Source organism: Rattus norvegicus, chromosome 10, assembly GCF_036323735.1.
Source record: "Rattus norvegicus strain BN/NHsdMcwi chromosome 10, GRCr8, whole genome shotgun sequence".
Taxonomy (NCBI): domain Eukaryota; kingdom Metazoa; phylum Chordata; class Mammalia; order Rodentia; family Muridae; genus Rattus; species Rattus norvegicus.
The window spans coordinates 687973-705729 of NC_086028.1; the positions used below are offsets into that span (position 1 = coordinate 687973).

Genomic DNA, 17757 nt, shown 5'->3' on the forward strand with positions numbered 1-17757 from the left:
TAATTTTCCATAGATCACTCTGCAGGTGGATATTATAAAACACACCTGAATAGACCAGAAAATAAAATTAGGAGTAGATGCATTACAAGCAATTCTATAAAACCGTATTTTGCATACTCACCTTGTGAAGCACAGTTGATATTTCTGGTTTTGCCTGTTATATAGACAGCATAGTTTGATATAAGGACAGTTTAGACTCTTTAAATAGAAAATGAATAAGAGAGATACATCTCTTGAAATAGTATAGAGAATTTGATACTTTATCACATGATAATTAAATCTGAGCCACATAGCCTTCAGCAGAGGAAATGAGGGAGAAGTGTGTATGTACCTTTTGCAGCACAGTCTCTGGAATAAAACAAACAGGGACATTTAAATAAATATATAGCAGTGTTTAAGACTTCATTTCTCTTCCAATATTTGCAATTACATAGTCAAACATTATATCTTGGAGTCATAGATTACTGTGCTATTTAGAATTGCACGATGAGGATGGCATAGTGGCAGTATAGCAAAATAACTGATAGGAAAAGCAGAGCAGTCACCGCATTAGGATTCATATGAATTGCATTTCCTCCCTGCTGGGAACTAAGCAACAATGGGTAAAACTGTACAAGTACCTCTGTAGTAATTTGGTGTCTTGGGGTTATGTCCAGAGGATATACAGCTGGAGCACATGGTGTTCAATTTATTTTAGTTTGTCTGATTTAAAATGTGATTGCTGTTAGTAAACATTTTTGTGAATATTGCTTGAAATTTATTTGCACTTTATTAGAAATTGTAGAATCATATTTATAATTTTCAGTCCTGGGGGTACTGGTGGTTGTACATGGGGAACAACTAAGTCAGCAAATGATTAAGTCAGACAATGCTGACGAAAAGAACATGGGATACCACAGTTACAGCTGCCTAAGAACTGATAACCGCAACCTAAGGGAAGAGTTTCTTCCCTCAACCTTAACTCCTTTAAGACATTGGCTTCAGCATCAGACATGCCTTGGCAAGTTTGATCCTGAGTAAGGGCATAGAACTAGTGTTCCAGTTATTCCTTTGTCCAGGTCTTTCAGACAGCCTTGGGCAGTCCTGGCTCCCCACATTAACAGGTACTTCATAGTATTCATAAGACTTTCCAGCTGGATGTGACTTTTGAATTTTCTTTCATAAGCAGGGAAGTGTTAGATCACAGTCCTGTCTAACTGGCTGCTTTCCTCAAACCTGCCATTCCCTTTGTAACCTCTCAATATAATTGATAAGCAACATATTCTGTGGCCTTGTAGTCTCTCTGTCCCTTTCATCTGATTCCCAGGCCCCAAAAACCTTTCATGGTAACTCTGCCTCCACCTTTTTTCTTTCTGTGATTCATCTATTAGTCTGGATCACAAGGTATATATCCTACCCAAAAAAATCATACGATTGAGAAACACCAAAATCCTATAATTTCTTGGAAATTAAAAATCCTCACTCTCCTATTTTTGTCTTTAGTATCCCATCATGGTTATATGTGGCCATGATGCAATAAATCACTTCATACCCAAGGACTTAAGCATGTTTTCCCTTCAGGACACTCGACACACAATATATGTGCTGCAGTAAAAATAAAAACAACAAAACAAAACAAAAAACCCTACAGAACTTGTTCCCAGTTATACCCTAGCTGTCTCACTCCCTTAATATTTCTGGTGCCATTGGAAATAGTAATAATTTATCTCAGTGGCTCCATGCTGCCCCATCTACTTTCTGACACACTATTCTTCCCAACACGGGACCCTGTCAGGCTGCTCCTCCCTCATCCACAGCCCTCTTGGTTGGGTTTCCACCACGCAGGCATACACATCCCAATTCTTTGGTTGGCCCATGCATCTGGCCCCCATACACTCTCTTAAATTCAATTAAGTTGCCTTATGAAAGAACATATCAAACAATATTTTCAGATGCAATTGATAAGATATAATTTGCCAATCTAGATGGCACAAAATCCTGTACACACCCATCTCTTGAGAATAGTCATAACAACCTGTAATATGTACAGAGAGACATCTAAACATCTACTGCCATGTTCTTTGTGCTCTCACATTCTCACTCTGGCTTCCTATGCCTCTCTAAAACTTTTCTCCCACCCATCCTTCCTTCTTATTCAATGACAGGCCTGGTTCTATCCTGTACTTCCCTTCACCTTAATAATGACATCAATCTACTCTTTTACCCTTTTAATTAAAAAAAAAACAGAAGCTTTTTTCTCAAGTATAAGTTGAGCACAACTATTATCATTCTGTAATTTAAAAGTATAAGATCTACCTAACACCCAGCCCAACTTTTATCAGTTAAACAACATTTAGACATATTTTAGCTTTTAAAAGGCTTAAAATCTGTTATATCCTGGCTAGCTCATGTATTATCTGATAACTAGGTAATTAAATATGTATTCTCAAAGTTAAATAGTCTGAGTGGGTTATAAGATTACACTAAGTTTTCAACCCTGCCAGTAATCTGAGAATGAGCCATATATCTGTAAATATAGGAAGCCTAGCATGGCTTCTAGAACTGAGATAGGTTATAGAGACAATTTTCTATTTGCACAGTTCCCTGTGAGCAACACGTGAGAGCAAGTCTTCAGGCTTCTGGCCTAGGATCATCAGACAGACTTTTGAAACACTGAATTTTGAACGGCTAATCATTCTGGCTTGGCGGAAATTTTCAGCCAACTTATTCTGCAATGTTTCCTTTTCTGGACAGTAATTAGTCTGTAGAAGAATTGGAGCAATTTTTGCATAGTGCCTGTCTGCCACAATAAATCACCTCACATGGAGGTGGAGATTTTCAGTTTCTTCTTTGAATATACCAAAGGGGAGCTGGTGGGAGTGGACATGTCTCAATAAAGGTTAAAGAACATTAAATGTCATATTTTGTGGACTTCTGGTGTTTTTTAGAAACCATCTAACTATATAAGTAATCTGGACTGTTGTCCATTAATTATCTTACTAAATTATCTTGAAAGCATTCTAACAATAAACTTAGAGACATGAATTTGCTATTTGGCCTTAAACTCACTTGCTCAATCATCTCAGCTTCATTTTTTAATAGCAGAAAAGGACTGGGTATAAGCCATCTATGCTGAAATGTGTTGTATAGGCACAATACATGTACATCAGAGTAACAATATTAATTTTAAATCAGTGAGAAATTTACATTAAAGAAAATCTTAAAAATCAAAATTTGTATCAAATAAATTTTGTGACAATGTAAAAGATCATAATTTTAGTTTAGTAATAACTATAAAAATAATTATGTACAGCTTGAAGAAACCATTGAAGAGTTTTTGCCCCAATTCCCTGGACTTTGGGGGACTAAAAGTAGTTATTCTAAGGTTGTTTTTCTGAGGAATTTAGAAATGTATATAATTTAACAGGGAGGAATTGGCTCAAACTGATTATACATAATCTCAGTCGGTGGAAAACCTTGTATTTATTACTAAGCTAAAGATATAATCTTTTACATTTGAAAGTATATTATAATACATTACATTCTCTCCCAAGATCTCTTATGATAATCTCCTAAACAGTGAAGAAAATTTATACATCTTTTAAACTCATCTATTATTTCTAGCTTTATGTTTATAAGCTGTTTAGATTTTGTCTATAGAGATATTCTATCTTCTGTTAATTAAGTAAACATTTGTCCTTTCATATTTTTCTTTATTTTTATATAAAGAAATATACTTGTATGCACTCTACATTCTATTTACCAAATCTCACCATATTTCCTATAATACATCTCCTGACACCATGTCTTCATCTGTTTACCTTTTAGATCTCCTCAAAGAAGCAGAATCTAGTGTCACTCATGAAGGGAATCTATTGAAGCACAAGCAAATTACCAAGGCAATACCCCCCCCCAAAAAGGAATGATTCTTCATTCACCAGTAGCCATCAAATGCCAAAAGCCCCTCAATATGGCATTGACAAGGCTTGGTCACCCCATCTAAGCCCTGACTCTAGCTGGCTTGATCATGTGAAAGTATTGTGTTAACACAGGTGCTGTGGGTTCATGAGTGTGATAACCATGAGCTGTCCAGAGGACAGCTTTTCAGTCTCTGTACCGAACAGCTATCACAATTTTCTTGATACAATAGAGATCAATTCAATGTTCATTGCAAGAAGGCAGGAACATACTCATCTAATTATGATGGAGATGTTATTAAAAATTTTAGTTTCTTAATGCCTTTTATTTATGTAAAATTCCAGAAAATTTTATTTCTGTTTATGGTCTGAAACATCTTCCTTTCATTCATAACAAACACAATGATAGTTCTAACTTTTGAAATGACATTATAATATAATGTATATGTATCAAACTTTTCTAAATTTGTGTGCATGTGTATCCCATTTTTAAGAGTATTAAGTTTTTTCTTAATGATTTCTAGCTGTATTAATATGATCATAAGATTTTCTTTTTAAGTAAAATAACTTATGCATTATTTTACTAACATAAGTCTTAATTTTATATCTCAAATATTATTTTCTATTGCATACATAGATGATTTTTAGTTGTTAACATTTGGTTGATCCATTAGTTACTTTTTTATTAAATTGTAAATTTATACTTTTGTGTTGGAACTAACTTTTGTAAAGTTTGCATACATAATTTTCATATTTATTCAGTTGATATCACGTAATTCATAAAATTCTTTCTCTTCAAATAACTACAACATAGATTTTGATTAGTTTAATGAACAAAGACTATTAAATGCACCTGTTGAAATTATTGATTTGAATATTGATTTGAATAACTATAGAGAATAATTTGATATTAAATACTGGGTAGGAGTGTGGGACTGCATTTTAACTATCTGAATTATGCTGTTTCAAGGTTTTGTTAAATGACTTTTTTTATAGATATGTACAGTATTAACATGACTTATATTCAAATCATTGTTCTTTGTCCTTCATTTTCTTTTTGACTTTTTAGAGTTTTTCATATTTAAAAGCGGTTTTAAATATTTGCTTCATGCATCTGTACATGTGTGCACAAATGAGTACAGGTACTTGCAAACTGTAGGAGAGGGTAAATAATTTCCAGAGCTCGATTGACATGTAGTAATGACCCACCAAGTATAGATACTGGACACTGAACTTAGGTTCTCTACTAGAGATCAAGGAAAACCCATGAGCCTTTTCTATAGGTCTTGATTTTAGTTTTTGTTAAGGTTTTAGTTCTGTGTGCCTTTCTTATTCACGAAAACAACTTTGTCGAATTTGATACAAATAATTTTGTGTAAATATTCATCTTTAATTAATTGGAATTCAAAAATTTGGACTGTATTTCCTATTGATTTTAGTAAGATGATATCAAACTGATACATACTATCAGAAAATCCTGCATGAAGTCACCATGACTGAAAATAGGAATAGAGAAGGCTTAAAAAATTGTACTTCATTAAAGGTTGACATGTCCACGATTCCTCTCATTAAAGTAAGCTTATATGTGGGAAAAGATACTTCAAATCAATCAGTTGAGGATTTGCGTTATTCTTATTCTATCAATTCAGCTCATTTACATTCTACCACTGTGAGCAAATTCCCTCCCCAAGTGACTGCCATGTGGTTATTATCATTGTCTTTTTGAATTTTGCTGTACATATGGCTAGTTTGAAAAATTTGAAACTTAATGAGGCTTGAATGGACTAAGAGAGAATCACCAGTGTTTCATTTGCTCAGTCCTTTTTTTTTCCCCTTTGCAACACCTCGAATTGCCTTTTTTTCAGTATGCATCCACATTTCAAAATTTAGTGGTCCTGAACAGAGTGGGGAGCTTGTCAATGAGCCAGGGGCCAGGCCCACCTATCTGCAAATGATATGTGAACATAGTGACACAGAGCTCCTCTGGGTCACCAGGGTCTGGGGTGCAACACTGAAACCCAAGTTGGCAGAGTCAGGGCCTCGTGCTCCAGCTGTCAGACTCCACTCCAGACCCGATGGGTGGTCAGGGTGACTGAGAGCCCTGTTCAAACCTCTTCAACGTGTAAAAAAAAGCAATTATGGGAAAAGGAACCAACTCAGAACCTGTGCACCAAGGACTCTCCACATGGCCTTTCTCTAGGCATATATCCAAGGACCCTGAGCAGTGGCCCGTCTGAGTCTCCCTGTGACTGCTCTGTTCACCTCTAGACCTGAGCTCAAAGGTCAAGAGCTGATGGTGGTGGCAGGGCCTCGGACCCAGCGCTCCCTTCCCAGGCTGGTGGCAGGTGAACAAGTGTGGTCCAGAGCTAAGGGAGGGAGGCCAGGTTTTTTCAATCTCATCTGATGGCTTCTGGCCACAGCAAGTGTTGGGTGGTGATGGGCAACAAGGGACTTGAGGAGGGGAAAGCAGCACCCCTTGATAAAGGTGGGGAGACTGGAAGCTCTGAATTCCTCAACCTCGGCCAATTTCAGGGGAGGGGAGGTTACAATCTAAGCTTTGACCAAGGGTGGGAGTGGAGGAGTGGGGACCATGGCTTGGATGGGGCAATCACTTAAGACTTAAGAAAGCATGGGTACAGCCAGAGCACCCCAAGCCTAGTGGTGGTCAGTCCCACGGCTGCTACCTGAAACCTCCCCATCTATTCTATGGGCCACCACACAGCTGTGGCAGAGGGCAGTGCGGGCAAAGGCATACCCAGGCCAAATGCCAGCAGCAGGTGATTGTGTGAGACGTGTCTGTCCACAGTTGCCTTAGCTGTGCCCACCGCTCCCAAAGGAAACCGATTTCAACACACCTTATTGATCCCATAAGTTCAACCAGGCAGACAGTGGTTATACTCGACAGATGATGTTACACAGCACAACTTAGGTATTTCAAATGGACAAGAAGTTAGTATCAGAGCAGTGTCTCAGGATGAAGTCTAAGTGGGGCTTCCTCTCCAGTACTTCGAGGTCTACAGATGGATCTAGAAAATTCACTACTGTGGAAAATGAAGACTTGGGTTGGATGGGGAAGGGAGGCCGGGGCCTTGGTGACTAATGGCTGTAACTCTGTCCTTTTGGTGGCTGTGGCAGCTTCATGTTCTCTTTTGACATCATCAAGCGCCTCAGTTCCTGCAGGATGACTTTGATGCTGTGGGAATTCTGTCACTGCCAGCACTGCCATGGCTCGTGGATCCACCACTCCATTGGAACTGCTCGTGCCATTCATATTGACTCTTGTTACAAATCTCACAGACTGGGATGCTTCTGGATACTAGAGTGGCCCACACTCTATCTTAAGGCTGCATATTCGGTTTTCATAAATTGTTCGTGGAGGCCCAATTATCATGCCTGTCCATCTTGTGAGTGTCATGTCCTCATCGTCCTCCAGACCCTAGCTAACTGTGCTGTCGCCCACTCCTTTCTGGCCTTCTTCCAGCTCTTCCAACAGTCGGAAACCTCGAAGGACTTTTACTCCCGAGCCTGTGGTGGATGCCATCTTGTGTCGCTATCGCTCGAAGTCAGTTCTTCCTTTCTTCCTCTACCCCTAGGTCCCTAGCTCCTTCTCTCTCTCTGTCTCTCTCTGTCTCTCTGTCTCTCTGTCTCTGTCTCTCTCTGTCTCTCTGTCTCTCTCTCTCTCTCTCTCTCTCTCTCTCTCTCTCTCTCTCTCTCTCTTTTCCACAGGGTCTCATAAACCCCAGACTTGCCTGAAGCTCACTACATATCCAGTGATATCTTTGAATGTCTGATATTCACCAATAAATTATAGATACGAACAACCATGCCTGATCTTGTACACTTTTCGAACTCATCCAAGGGTGTCTTCCATACTGGCATGTAGCCTGTCAAATGAGCAACTTACCAAATCTCTTCCTGTTTCTTCCTTGTTCCCTCCCTTCCTTCCTTCCTTCCTTCCTTCCTTCCTTCCTTCCTTCCTTCCTTCCTTCCAAGCTTTCTTCCTTCCCTTCTTTTATTTTCCTTCTGTTTTTTCTGTTCATGCATTTTGTTTTCATTTTGATTTTGAAGTTAAAAGCTATTACTGAAGTTTTCACCTCTTGAAATCAGAAAGCATGAGCTGTAGAGCATTGAGACTTTCATATGTAGAAATCATTGTGTACCTATAGCAAAAACTATATACATTAAAGGTGACAGAAGCATTATTGTCTCAAAGTACTGGCTCTGTTCTTCAATTATTGTTTGAAACTTTTATTATTATTAATAGTCCACATAATCTAATATGTATACTATGAACATCTGCATTTTGAAAATGACAAAGGGGTATAAATTACATTTTCAATGCAGTAACACAGAAACAAGCATTTTTCTAATATTCTCATTCTAGAGGTAATATTTTATTTATCATGCAAATGTATTTTAGAGAAATTCATTAAGGATTCTCCCCTTGCTTACTTGTAGGTGACATTATCAAAACTTGTGTAGAAAAAAGGAATTCCAATGTGATTGTACTTAATATCTTAAAGTTGAAATTGGTACAAAAAACAACACTGGGATGAATTTTTTTATAACTTTTGATTTCATTGAATAGGCATGAGATTAGACATGGCTTGTGTCATTCTTAGAAGTTCTTACAAAAAAGTAACATGAGAATTCTTTTGGAGCTTCCATAATTCATGTCATTATTTGAAGAAGATGCTTATCAGTTTTGTCTGAGGTTACTGTCTAGGTGAGGTGTTTCCAGGATGTTTTCATCTTATTACAAGAAGTCACAGAGAGCAAGGTGACAAAGAAACTTTATTCAAAAGCAAAGTGAGAAACACTGGTATTCAGTGTAGCTTTAATTTGTGGACCTCTCGAGAAGGAGGAATTGTTTACTCAGAGTTCAGAGTGGATATTTCTGTTTGGATTGACTTTTTTTGATTAGGCAAGCCTTAATTAACTGTGAACATCAGTTTCCATGATAAATTTGATTTAATCAAATGCATATTCATGATCACTAGGTATATGACATTAAATAGGATGTTTCCCTTGAAAGTTGTTCCAGAGGATTCAATACAACTCACTGAGTATATATTCTAAACTGTCTCAGGCCAGTTGAAACAGATTTCCCCCTCCAGTATGTGGATATGCTCTTGAATACTTTTGAATGGAAGTTGATCATGAAAGAGAAGTTTATAAACAATGTTATGTGCAGGGAATCTTAGTCCATTGTTTGATACGTATACAGCTTCATGCAGGTGAGATGAGGTGAGGTATATTTGTTAGGTATATTTCTGGAAGGTAGATTTTTATGCAGCCTAAGTCAAGTGAAGTCCCAGGTTGAAGTGCTTTTCCCATACCTATATGCCTCATTCAAGCAATTTTAGTGCTTTTGCTTGTATCGTTACTTAGGCTACAGTACAGCTCACTGTTTCTTTGATGTTTGCTTAGACTCAGCTCAGTCAGTGACTGCATCTCAGTAGCTGCTGGACTTATTTGGCTCTTGTTCTTTGTCTTCCAATTTAATGGTAACTTCTTCAAGGATCAAACAATTTGGTCATTCTATGAATATTAATACAACTAGTCATAAGCCCTTATCAAATGATATCCAAGTCTCCTATGCTGACATAAGATGGAATTCCCACTCCAGAGGCTTGCTGAGCTTCAATATGAACTTCTAACTTCATGATGAGTAAATAACTTTCATCAATTGCTTATAAGAAATTCATTTAAATTTTGACAATTATGTTGGGCCAGCAAGAGGGAAAAAGGACTTGCAGAACAAGCTTAACACCCTCACTTCAAACATAGGAATCCATAGATAATGACCCATTACAGAAATTGGCCATCTGGCCTATAAACATGCTGTGGAATCAGAAGACCTACTTGAATACACACACATGCAGCACACACACACACACACACACACACACACGCACACACACACGCACACACACACACACATGCACACACATACACACACACACCAAAAATTAATAAACTAATGTTTTTTAAATTTTCTAATATTAATATGTCATGCCCTTTCTTTATTCTGAAAACTGATTTATTTTACATATGTGGATTCATGGTTCACAAAATAGTATTCATGATCAATGGCAATTATAAAGGTCAAGTGGACATTTTCATAAGTTCAAGGTTATAAATTTTTAATTTAATATTCCTCAGTACATGACCATCAAGAATTAGTGTGTGTGATATGGTGTGCGTGCGTGTGTGTGTGTGTGTGTGTGTGTGTGTGTGTGTGTTGTGTGCGTGTGTCTGTCTGTCTGTCTATGTCTTCATGCCTATGTGTTCAAGCGGAAGACAGAGAAAGTAAATAGTATCCTCTTTTATAACTTTCTACACAATTTTCTCAATTCAAAGCCTTTCACTTATACTGATGCTATCTTGCTGTGCACAAGCTCCAGAAATTCTTTCCCTGTCATCATAGCACTGGGGTTATAGCTGTATACAACCATGACTGTTTTAAAGTGCAGGCACAGAAATTTGAATTCTCTTCTTGCAGCAAATTCTATCCCACAGTAGGTTATCTCTTATCATCACTTTTGAGTAATTTTGAAGACTGCTGCTTTCACTCTCTGTAAATTTGGTAAATTATATTTACAGTCAGGATTTGGAATTTCTATGGTCTGATAATAAAACCTACCCCATGTCGACTAAGAGCTTTTAGAATGTGGCCAACGCTATTTACTTTTCATAATTTCAAATGTCTCCTCCTAAACAGAAATCAATGTGTTTTGATAATCATAATTTAGAATGTTTCCAACTGATTGAAAATGTTACTTCAAATTCTTAATTCATTTCTTTTTTCATATCATGATAATGATTTGGGCTTCTGGAAATAGTAATTTCAAGCAGAAATAAAAGTTTAAACATACTGTATCTACACAGCTAAGGCTTAAGCAGCCAACAAGCATTTCTCTAACTGACATGTTTACAAAGGTGTCCTGTGAAAAAATAAACTAAAAAGTCAGAAATTTTGCTAGCTCAACACTCTGGGTACAAGTAGTTGAAATGACTTATCTTCTCTGTCAGACTGAGGATTTCCTCCCGATGCACTGCAGTGTCAGCAATCAATGTTGTCTCTTTTCTCTTGATCCATCTGACTAATTCCAGATACCTGATCTAACTGAAGCAGTGATTTGAAATATTGCTGCATTCACTGGCCATTTTAGTATAGAAAGAACTGGAAATGATATCTAAAAGGAGAAGACTCAAACTGAGCAAAGCATACTCTAGCTAATGCTGCAAGGTAACATGTTGATCAACATAGTTGGTTTCTGACAGACCTGTGTTTCATCTGTGGATGTCTAAAAGATATAACACTGTGAAAATCTGCATATTTTTAGAGATGTAACATTCCTCCTCTGTTCACTGTGAGGATAAAATTAAATTGATCATGCAATAGTCATAGTGGGAACTATGTCAAACTAATAACCATACATGATAGCAATTGTTATTTGGACTCTCTTCTTGATGCTGTTCTTTCACAGCAAGTCTGTTATCAATTAGTATTCAAAATATAACTGAAAAGAATGCCTCTACTGAAAACAGTTGCTTATCTAAAACCTAATAGAATACATATTCTATGAAACTCCACATGACTTTTCCTCTTCTTCTTCTTCCTCTTTTTCTTCTTCTTCTTCTTCTTCTTCTTCTTCTTCTTCTTCTTCTTCTTCTTCTTCTTCTTCTTCTTCTTCTTCTTCTTCTTCCTTTTCTTCTCCTCCTCCTTTTTCTTCATTCTTCCTCTTCCTCCGCCTCCCTCTTCCCCTCCTCCTCTTCTTGCTCTCTCTCTCTCTCTCTCTCTCTCTCTCTCTCTCTCTCTCACTCACACACACACACACACACACACACACACACACACACACACACTTGCCCTTTCTTAGAAGATCTAGGGTAAGGCAAGCCTCAAACTCCTTATGTATGATAAAATCTTATCCTGAGTCCTGGGATGAACAGCTCAAGTCATTATATCTGGTTAAGTTATAGAAGAATGTATATCAGTGCCTTGTACATGCTAGGGATGCATTGGTCTAAAGTTTATCTCCAGCCGCCATCCACTTCCTAAAGCACAACATTTTCTAGCTTTAAATTGTTGAGGCAGCATCTCATGAACATTATGTTGGTTTTAATTTTACTGTGTAATTGAAAATGACCTTGAATTTCTGTTCTTTATGTCCCTACTTCTCGAATGCTGGAAGTACAGCTGTGTCTGCCACACTGAGTTTTTTCTTTCTTCCTTGCCAGAAAAATAATAATGAACAATTCATCTAATGTACAAGACATGTGGAGGAGGAGCTGTGACTCAAGATATTTGAGACACACACACACACACAAACACACACACACACACACACACACACACACATATTTATATCACAGCACTGTCTATTTGTTCAGTTTTCACAGGTAAAGACACTGTGTGTCCTGTACAAAATCCCCATGCAAATTAATTTTAGCTAACAAACCAGTCAAGCATTTAGCTCCTTCCCTTTCTAATTTGTTTGGCATGCTAATCACTATACCACACCTCCTTGACAACTGTTTTGTCTTGCAAATTCACAGATGCACACTCAGTGTAATGGCAGTTGACCAGGAGAGATTTTGCTAAAGTGTGTGTTGTTTTGTTATATCTAGGTTCCTTTAATTAAAATTTCAGACCTATGATATATCCTTATGGAAAACTGCACTTTGTTTACACTGAAAATACTATCTTTTAGAAATATTAAGGGTTGATGCTGAAAAGATGGTTTAGTCAACAAAGGGCTTGCCACACTACATCAAGATCTGAGTTTGAGCACCAGAAACCATGTGCTGCAGCTTGATTTCTATTACTAGGATAAAACATCATAACCAAATACAACTTAATACAGAAACACTTTGTCTTAAGATTAGATCATCATAGGGGAAAGTGAAGGCAGAAACTTGAAGATAGAAACCAAAGCTGCCACGAAGAAACACTGCTTAATTGGTTGTTATCCATGGCTTTCTCAGCCTGCTATCTTCTACAACCAAAAAAAAACTGCCAAGGTGAGGCCCCACAATATTCCTAACTCCAATACTCATTCTTTACAAGGAAAAGGCCCAGGAACTAGTCTTTTGGGAACATTTTTGTCAGAAGCCATAGTAGGAGGTATGCTTCAGATTATAATCTGCAACAGTTTTTCTTTATAGGCTAAGCCCAAGAGAATTCATTTTAGGAAAGATTCCTGATATTAATATATGTTTCTTGTTATTATTAAACATATATAGCAATCATTAGGTACTAGCCCACCGGGGTTGGGGATTTAGCTCAGTGGTAGAGCGCTTGCCTAGGAAGCGCAAGGCCCTGGGTTTGGTCCCCAGCTCCGGGGGTGAAAAAAAAAAGATAGGCCTACAGGTACTAGCCCACCCCTTTTGAGCAGATAGCTGCAGATCTATGAAGATGTACTCTCTTGCGGTGATGCTATATAGACAAATAGATGACTTCTTAATTCTTAAGGATGATCCTAGAAGAATTACTGAAATATCAGTGATTATTAAGCTCTCTTAATAGTAGTACTGCTAGTAGATCCCTTTCTGATAGTCAAAACTGCAATGAGAATTCTGTCAGTCTCCCATGTGTCACCAAGTAATTGATTCTTAGACAGTAACCATACTTTCTATTACTCAGAACACATTCCAAGAGATTGTCAAAACAATTATCTAAGGTCACGTAAAGGGAACTAACAATTTATTATAGGTAAAAGAAGATAAAATATCGTCTGGGTTAATCTATGCAAAACTTCACTAATAGCTTAGTTATGGTTTTCAACCCTCTATGAACCTGTGAAGATGTGACAGGTGGTTGGATGTTTAACTAGATAATTACTCCTAATGGCTATGCATGTAAACACTCTCAGTTGTAAACTTCTATGTCATTTATGATCTGCTTTTATGTGTGAACGTGTGATGAACTTTTTAACATGTGATCATGTATTCTGAAAGTTGTATAAGTACTGAGGACAAAAAGATGCGAAAGAGAATTTGTCCCTTTTCCCATTCAGGATCTTTCTGCTTTCCCCCTTAGATAGCTTTCATAAGAAATGTTTTACAGGTTAGTAATAAATATTATAATCACTTCTCAAAGTACCCCCCTTTTCCTGTAACTTCTAACTAGCTGGTGGAAAGTTCGATCTATGCAGTTCCTGCTGAGATAGCACAAAGTCTACTTACTTAATCCTTTGCTGTTTTAGGAAGAGGTGTTAAGTGCCAGAAACTTGCAGTTTCTAGGCAGTTCAGCTACAGTAGCAAGGTAATTTAGTCTCAGATAAGTAAATTTTTTTATTATTACACAGCAACCCTAAATATGTCATAAGACAAAGTCTTATCCCTGTATCTTGTAAGGAAAAGTCATATCCTCTCCTGATGCTCTTTCCTTTCTCTGCCTTATGAAAAACTGACAAGAAAGAAGACCCTGCCAAAGTTGGCACTGGGCACATTTTCTTTTCAGTTGAAGATTCCTCTTCCCGGATGGCCCTAGTTTGTTTCAAGTTGACAAAAGAAAGTAGTCAAGCAGTATGCAATGTAAAACGGAGGACAACTAAAAAATTTCTAATTCTACCAGTGAGAAAATAAGGAAGTTAAGCAGAAATAGCTCTTGTGTGCTAGGAATAGTCAGTTTAACCAATTTTCAAGATACAGCTTCTGTTATGAAAACTTATCTCAAGAAGGAGATTTAAAGGAGACAAAGAGGAACCTTAATAAGAGGATTAAAGGGGGACAGGGATGAGGTGGTAGGCTATTATAGGGAATACTGTGACAGACAAGTAACTATAAACACCCCTTGAATATACATTTGGGACACTACCACTGTAGAACTTTCCTAAGCTACACACACACACACACACACACACACACACACACACAGACACACACACACACACATTATATGAAAGGAAGATAGATGGAGTCATCAAAGATGAAGTTCTAAATAAATATCATATGTCACCATGTAAAACGTTCGGCCAGGAATGCCTTGCATATTGTTAAATCATTGATGAAAGACGATACCATAGATCACCCCTCCCATCACAGGCCATTTTTCTGGGTATTATTTACTCTCTATAACATGATAATAAATGTATAGTGCTGAGGATAACATACAATGTCAAACATGGAGAAGTAGAGCCAGAGCCCAGATAAATGTTTCATTCCTATTGACTAGTGTTTATGATGCTGGAAGGGAAAAAATATTTAGATATAAGTCCTATAATCTATAACAGTCAGTTGGTTAAAAAATGTACTCACTTAATAGTGGTATAAATGTGTGAATAAACAACCTCTTTTCTTTTACATTGTATTTGAGCCCCCACTCTGTGAGACAGAATTCATATCTGACACTGGTAAAGTAGCCATAAACCTGAGAATATATATATATGTATATGTATATACGTACATATATATGTATATATATGAGTTTGTTTGTGTGTTTGTGTGTGTGTATTTTCACATACATTAAGAGAAAAGCAATAATTTTATTATTCTAAAGGAACATAACAATAAAGTGAATGGCTCCTGCTAATGTACTGTTGTTATAGGTGTAGATCAGTGCCATGTTCAGCCTTCGTAAGAGAAGCTTTCTTTCAGTTGAAGGGAACTAATATAGAGTTCAGATAGTGATGGAATTTTGAGCTCTCTATCATAAGTGAGATTTTTTATCATACCCCTTACCCAAAATGTCAGGCATCTGTATGGAAGAGGAGGCAGAAAGAATGAAAGAGCCAGAGGTAGGTGATGACTTCAAAGAAACCGTATTTTCAAAACACAATCATACAGATACACATATGAAGTCATAGGAACTCTGACAGCCTGCACAAGTTCTGAGCAAGCTCAAACCATATTAAAAAGCTAGTACTGAGAAGGAAACATATATACAAAGTCTCATCCCCAGGCAAGAAGCTGTTGGTGATTGAAACTTGCTGACAAAGTGAAAACCAATTTTCTCCAAAGGAGTATCATGGTATACCAACTTCACTCACTAGAAAGGAAAAAAAAAAAAAAAAACATGCCCTGGAGTGTTGGGCAGCACATTGTTGACTCTACAATTCTTTGTGTGTCTCTGTGTATACCTTGTCTTATTTTGTTTGTTTGGGTATTATTTTGTCTTATTACTTTTGTGTTTATTTTTAGTTGATTTTTGGGTAGGCTTTATATTCTTAAGAAAGGGAAAGATAGAGTTCTAGAAAAAGCATAAACACGGATTTGTAGATAGGTTTGGAGTATTTGTGTAGATTTCAATGAGAAGAAATATATAACCAAAATGTATTTTCTATAATTTTATTTTTTAATTAAAGAATAAAACTTTAAATAGATAAATAACAAATAAGGTAGGAAAGAAATAAAGAAGACTTTGGATGGCAACCTCTAGTTTCTACAGTCACCTATATCAAAAGGAATGTACACTAAGTAAACACTAAATTTCTACAAATAACAGTGGATAATAAAAACACTACACTCACAAAAATAGAAAAAAATTAGGGTTTATCAAGTAACATGGAGAAAGTATCATTGTATTGCAATAAAAATTTACTTAAAAATATGATTGTTTAATCTTGTATGTTTTAGAAAAGTTGGAAGGCATAAAAGGTTTGACCCCCAGGCCTTTTTTGGTTTTAGAAAAGAGTTTAATTTAAGAAACATGTCTATCTGCAGCATGGTCTTTACACTGGAAGCACAAATTCTTATTTTATTCTTTTCATGGCTATTTATACTCATCACGGTGATTAATTTTGTTGTCAACTTGACAGGATCTAAAATCACCTAGGAGACAAACTTCAGGAAATATCTGTAATGTGGGTTCTGAATTTAATTGATTAATGGGGAAAGACTCCACCTATGTATAGGCAACATCAGCATTCACCTCTTTCTATTTGCTGACAATAGAGGGTGGGTTACTAGCTGTGTATTATTACTTCTCCTGTGCATTGTATCATGAACTTTAATCTCAAATAGACCATTTCTTTGTTAAGTAGTCTTTTTCAGATATTTTGGCATAAGAACAGGCAAAGGAAAAAAGATATTTCATGTGTAATTTGTCATAATTATACAGGTAGTATGTTATCCTTCGTCCTCCTGTCCAAGGATAGTGGCAAGTTGGATGCTTAGATAATCCCAATTTGGTCCTAACAAATATTCCTTGGCCATAAGGTAAAAACTAACTTTCATCTATTTCTAGATTATATTAGATATTAAAAACTATATTGGACCCACAGATAAGTTTACATACATCTATTTCTTGCCCTTTGTTTTATCTTCTCTCTAAAGTATGGCATGGGTATGTCTGAATATGTTTCCTCTTTCTGTGATAGAATCTTTAAATAGAAGAACCTAGCTTTATGATAACACATACTGCTCTTCTTTTTTTATCTTTATTAACTTGAGTACTTCTTATTTACATTTCGATTGTTATTCCCCTTCCCGGATTCTGGGTCCAAATACCCCTAACCCCTCTCTGCCCCTTATATATGGGCTTCCCCTCCCCATCCTCCTTCACAGTACCACGCTCCCCCCACAATCACGTTCACTAGGTATTCAGTCTTGGCAGGACCAAGGGCTTCCCCGTCCACTGGTGCTCTTACAAGGCTATTCATTGCTACCTATGAGGTGGGAGCCCAGGGTCAATTCATGTATAGTCTTTGGGTAGTGGCTTAGTCCCTGGAAGGTCTGGTTGGTTGGCATTGTTGTTCATATGGGGTCACGAGCCCCTTCAAGCTCTTCCGGTAACTTCTCTGATTCCTTCAACGGGGGTCCTGTTCTCAGTTCAGTGGTTTGCTGCTGGCATTCACCTACGTATTTGCTGTATCTGGGTGTGTCTCTCAGGAGAGATCTACATCCTGTTCCT

General features: G+C 37.1%; 1 pseudogene; it reads right to left on the bottom strand.

Moving 5' to 3' along the window:
• Positions 1–6654: 6654 nt before the first annotated feature.
• Positions 6655–7437, bottom strand: Ube2v1-ps14 (ubiquitin conjugating enzyme E2 V1, pseudogene 14; annotated as a pseudogene).
• Between the last annotated feature and the right edge of the window lie 10320 nt (positions 7438–17757).